Source organism: Petaurus breviceps, unplaced genomic scaffold, assembly GCF_028583685.1.
Source record: "Petaurus breviceps papuanus isolate PSGF00001 unplaced genomic scaffold, PetGlider_PUasm1.0 37, whole genome shotgun sequence".
NCBI lineage: Eukaryota > Metazoa > Chordata > Mammalia > Diprotodontia > Petauridae > Petaurus > Petaurus breviceps.
The window spans coordinates 27,962,158-27,968,472 of record NW_027186296.1 but is presented as its reverse complement, the minus strand read 5'-3'; positions in this window follow the sequence as shown (position 1 = coordinate 27,968,472).

The window sequence follows — 6,315 nt, the reverse complement described above, 5'->3', positions numbered from 1 at the left end:
ATCTATCTATCTATCTATCTATCTATCTATCTATCTATCTATCTATCTCTCCATCTATCTATCATCTATCTATCATCTATCTATCTATGTCTATGTGTATAAAAATAATATATTGCCTTTCTGTAATAGATATCATGTTTCATCATCAGTCCTCTGGAATCATGAATTGTTACTATATTCATCTCAGTTATTATACCTTTTAAATTAAAAAAGATAAAATTTCAAATAAGATAGTTTTTCAATTAAGAAACAACTTTAAAAGCTGTTTGTTTTTACAGTGTAAACTGTTCTCTTGGTTCTGTTCATTTTACCTCTTTACAATATAGATGTTATAGTAAAGATTGTTCTGGTACTGTGCACTTAAACTTTACTCTGCATCAGTTCAAATAAGTCTATGTCTTTTTGAAATCATCTATTTCCTCATTTCTTAATGATCACTTTTGCAAATGATATGATTGTATTCTTAAAGAACATTAAAAGTAATTGAAACAATCAATAATGTTAAGAAACTTGCCAGCTATAAAGTACATACACAAAAATACCAGCATTTTATGTAATACCAATAAAACCCAGTAAGAAGAGAGAGAAAATTTCATTTAACATTAGCATAGAATGTATAAAATACTTGAGAATCTTCCTTCTAAGATACACCTAAGAATATACAAGTTACAACTACCAATGATTAACTGTTACAGAAATAAAGACACACCTAAATAATTGGGAAAGAATGATTTTCTTATGGCTCCCAAAATCCTCTTTTTGGTTTTTAAAGCCAACCTTGCCCTCCCTCTTGCCTTCCCAGTCTTTTTATATCTTGTTCCTTTCCAAGTACTCTACAATCCTCACTGTTCCTTGAACAAAACACTCCCCACTTCCAGCATTTTCTCTGGCTGGAACTCTTTCCTTCTTAATCTCTACCTCCTGGATTCCACAGCTTCCTTCAAGTCTCAGCTAAAGTTCTTCTCTTCCCCACCTTCTACAAGAAAACTTTATTCGCCCTCCTTAATGCTGGTGCCTGCCCTCTGAGACAATCTCCAATTTCTCCCTGTCTATCTTGTTTGCACATAGTTGTTTGCATGTTGTCTTCCCTTTGGATTGTGAATACGTTGGGAGTAGGTACTAGATTTTGATTTTCCTTGTATCCTCAGCTCTTAGCACAGTACCTGGCATATAGTAGTTGCTTAATAAATAAATGCTTGTTGACTGAATAACCATATTCATTTGAACTCTAGTGTAGCCAAAAGAATAATATGCAATAACTGGCTTACATTGGGTCTGATATTAATCTATCTTCCCCCTCTTCTCATCCTGTTGTTTTATGGAGTGATACAGCTGAGAATTTTCTGCCATGCTCTTCCATAACATTTTACAAAGGAGTTTATATACTAGGCCATCTTACCCTTTGCTGCGGCTGTATATCTTCAGATGGGAAAGACATTGAGTGTTTGATGACTCATGCATTTTCTAGACTTTTTTACCTCCTTGTTGTGGTCATTGCTTGATAACAGTGAAGTTCCCTTGGGAAACAGTGATACTTTGTGTGATTTCTGTTCTTGTACTCATTTTCCAAATTTTTCAGCATCAACAACTTGTTGAACCAAGACAAGTTGGAGCTGTTTTAATTATAGGTTATATTTTCTCAGTTTTAGTGTTGATTTTTATCTTTAAAATGTTGATGGTCAGACAGCTGATTTGAAAATTACTCCCACATAGCAACCAGTCATTTCCTATTAAGATAATTTGGGGAATGCTTGCTATAGTGGGTAGGGGGCTGACTTTGAAATCAGAAAGGCTGGGGTTCAAGTGCCATCTCTGAACAAAAATGACTGCGTGACTGAGAACAGATTGTCTAACATCTCAGGGCTCTAGACAGCTATCTAAGCCTATAAGGTGTTCTCTTTTATTGTAAGGAGACATTTCTCACCTGGGAGTTCCTTATATCAAGGAAATCATAGGTTTAGGCCCTAAAATTTTTGATGTTGCCCTGTCCAGTACCACCCAGTACTTTCTTGAAGAAAATATTAATGATATATAGACTTAAGGTCTGTGTGTAGTCTACAAGACTTTCTTATCTTTCTTTTTTTGATCTTGAGCCACATTTTCAGAAATGCTTCTCCTGCCCTCATCTATGACTCTTTTTGCATTTAAGTTGCCACATATGAAAGTAAAATGCTAATTGAACTTGGGAGGGTCTTGTTGAAAATTTGTCTACCTCTTTATTCTCTGCAATACATATTTATATGCATGCTCTAATTCTCTCCATGGTGGACTTCTTTATTTTTAAACAAATGTTCATATGGTAATGAATTCTGCAATATTATTTGACCAAATGTTCCAAGAAATATTTCTTTTTGGATGCACAGTAAAACCAGCTCTTCCATTTCATCTATAAACTTTAAGGAGGAATTAGGAAAGGCTTCTTATAGAAGATAGAATTTTAGCTGGGATTCAAGAGAAGCAAGGGAAGCCAGGAGATGAAAATGAGGAGGGGGAGAATTCTGGCCTTTGGAGAAAGCCAGTAAAAATGTAAAAAAAAAAAAAGCCAGTAAAAAAAAAAAAAAAAAAGCTGAGACAGAGTATAGCACATTGTTCTCCTGGAACAGCCAGGAGACCATTTGTACTAAATAGATGTTAATGTTTAGAGACAGTCTAAAAGCAGTGTGATTCTTAGTACCTTCTGTCCACTTTTCTGTACCTCTACCACCATGACTAAAGAAACAAAAATGGATTGCACAAGATTTAGGACAATTTCGAATTTTTCTTTGGCTCAAGGGTTGCTATGGCTAAAGAGTTTACCACCTAGTGGACAACCTATTGATGGGGTATGACTTGTCATTCTTACCTTGGACTTCAAAATCAGTCTGTCACTAGGACCCCTCTGGAAATGCTTTGAGAACGTTTCAGTCCTTATTTCATTAGCATTGCCTTGACAAATACAAGGTCCTGGTTTTTCAGGATGAATCACTAGAGCAGAACTTTGCGGAGGAGATTCCTTTTTAAAGCTATAACCCCACATGGCTGAAAAACCAAGAATTGTCCTAAGGTATTTTAATGCAAATTAATGATTTTGTGTGGGGGGTTTTTAATATTACTTTCATATTACTTTCATTTACTCATGCCATGTTATAAGACATTGGGTTAGAAAATTGCCACAAGTCTAGTCTGGACCTTTTTTATTTTGATCAATGACTGAGAATATGTTCTTTTTAAAAGCTTTTCATTTTTATACAATCAAAGGGAAGCTTTGTCTGGAACAATCTATGTCTTTCCCATGGTAGTGTGCATCTCCGACTCCTTGAGAAAGAATCATGAAGCACATGGTGACACTACAATTCCATGTTCAAGGTGCTTTAAGTGATAAGGGATTCACATGCTTTCCTGTAGAAATTGTCTGTAAGGTGATGGACTATTCATCTCAACGTTTGAGGGGTCCCAGCCAGCAATCAGACAAGCCCTAGTCCTGTCACAATATTAATTAAGCCATAATGAATCTATTAATTGAATCTGTAAGTTTGGCTAATTAGATGTAAGACATTTCTTCAGTTTTAAAGGGTAATAATAAAAAATTTAAGCTGCAACACCAGATCCAACATTTAGAGATGATGAATGGGACTTGGAAAGTGCACAATTCCAATATGAATTAGTTAATTGCCTCTGTTAATTTAGGTGGTATACATTAGCAGAAAGGTCAATCCATTTGAGGGTTGATGTGTTTTTCAAATAATAAATTAAAAAATAGCAAATTAAATAGAATTCAAAGGGAGAAGACAGGGAATCCTACTCTTCAATTCAAAAATTAGAGTGTACACATGTAAATCCACTGAGTATTTTCACTGTGGGTTGACCTGAGGAACGAAGAGTACCTCCACTTTCCCTACAATGGATAAGAAAGTAGCAGTCCTGAATATTACTCCCTCCTACCAAATTTGAGGCACAGTCTGGCCTGGTACTCCTGGCCATTCAGTACTGCAGCCTGGAGTCCTGAGATTTTTCAGTAGAACATTTTCCAGAAAACAGGTGAATGTAAGTCCCTGTCTGCAGGACAATGCTTTGTTCCTAGAGATGAGCAATAGTTATACTTGAAGAGAAAACAAATTGGATGGGAAGAGAGGTCCCCTTCCCTTCCCTTTGTACTTTGACAACACATATTCCCTAGCATATAAGGGAGAAGTAAATGATTCATTTCTTAATGTGTGTCATATATTAGAAACAAGATATAAAGTGTTGGGTCTAATTCTCCTTTTAAGGAAAGTGAACAGGAGAAGGGAGAATAGCTAGCTATGCTTTGCCCCCTACTCCATTTTTTTCTTCAGGCTAGGGCTGAATCATGAGGGCTTACTATAGACCTATCTTGCATTCCCCTATACTACAACACCTATTATTGTAGGTCCTAGCACATAGTAGGTATACAGAAAGTGTTTACAAAATTGTAGTAAAAACTGATATCATTTAGCATACATTATTTCATTTGATCCTCATGAACCTTTGAACAATCCTTTGAACTTTGTGAGTAGATATCATTATAATCCCCATTTTACAGATGAGGAAATGGAACCTCACAAAGGTTAAATAGGTTGCCTAAGGTCACACAGAACTAAGAAAATTGGGGAATTCCTGGCTCTGAGTCAGTCAATCAGTATGCATTTATTAAGTGACTACTTTGTCACAGACACTGTGCTAAAATTTAGCAAAAACAGACAAAAATCAAGCAATCTCTACTCCCAAGGAACTCATTTTATCTATATGTGAGGGTATACAAGGTAATTAGTTGGGGAGACAGCAGCCAGCAGAGGTGGAGAGAATCAGGAAAGGCCTTGAGTACTTGAGCTGAGATTAGATCAAAACTGCATACTCTAAGAGTCAGGAGTAGACAGGATTATTTTCCAGATATGGAGGATGGCTCTTGTGAAGACACAAAGAGTAGAATGTACAGTTTGGATAATGGCCAGTTTGATTAAAGGTACAGCGTGAAAGGGAGTAATAAGTTTTGGGAAGAGGTACAGAGCTTTACAATCTAGGATATGTAGTTTGTATTTTTTATCTTAGAGGCAATAGTGAGCCAATGAAGGACTTTAAACAAGGGAGTGACCTGGTCAGACTTAGCCTTTAGGAATATTAATATGGCAACTATGTGGAGAGTGAATTGGAGAGGGGTAGGCTGGAAACAAGGAGACCGATCAGAGCAAACTATAGTAGTGTGAATTTGAGTGGAGAGATGAGAGTACTGAGGAAAAAAAATACTTGTTTAAATAAGATAATTTTATTTATTGATGAGAAAGCAATTTAATTCAATATGTATTTTTTGAATATGTTATGTGTTCATCTCTCCATTCACACAGCCACTGCCCAAGGTCAGGCCTTCGTTATCTCCAGGATCAAATGTTTGACACTTGAAGGCTTTTTACAATGGTAATCCTTCCTACCCTTCCAATCTCCTCACACTTTATTCCCCTCTACACATTTGACAATCATTGCCATCTTCTCTTCCCATAGGATACTCCATTTCCTGTCTCAGGCCCTGTCATGTCTCTCCCCCATGCCTGAACTGCTTTCCCTCTTAATCTCTGCCTCTTGGCATCCCTGGCTTCTTTCAACTCTTGTATCAAAGCAGGAGGCCTTTCTTGTTTAAGCTTTTGTCTCTAAGATGACCTTTCTACTCTGGATGTATCTTATATGTATTCATCACACATTGTCTCCCTCATTAGCTTTTAAACTCCTTCAAAGCAGGGATTATTTTTGTGTTTTTGCCTTTTTTGGATCCTGAGCACTTAATATAGTACCTGACATGTAGTGAGATTTTAATAAATTCTTGTTTAAGCATTTAATTCTAAATAAAAATTGACTAAAGTGTCAAGGACACCTGCCTCTCTAAACTTAGCTGCACCAAGAAGTTTTCTAAATCTTGGAAATAATTATAAGTCATAGATTTTCCTTAAAACTAATTTTAATTATAACTTTACCATTGTCCAAAAGACTTTTCACTCTACTCAGATGCTAAATGTTCAATAATAATAATAATCCATTTTTTACTTGAAGTCAGGAAGACCTAACTTTGAATATTATCATTTATACTTAGTAGCTGTGTGTCCTTGGATAAATCCTCTGAAACTACCTCAGTTTCTTCATCTGTAAAATTGGGATAAAGGATACTTATAAACTCTACATTGTTGGGTTGTGGTGAGATTCAAATGCAGTAATGTAAATAAAAACACTTAGCAAACCTTAAAGCTTTATATCAATACCACTGATAATCAGTATTATTAATATAGCATTTTAAAATTTAAAACGCATTTTCCTCACAATGCAGTGAGCTAC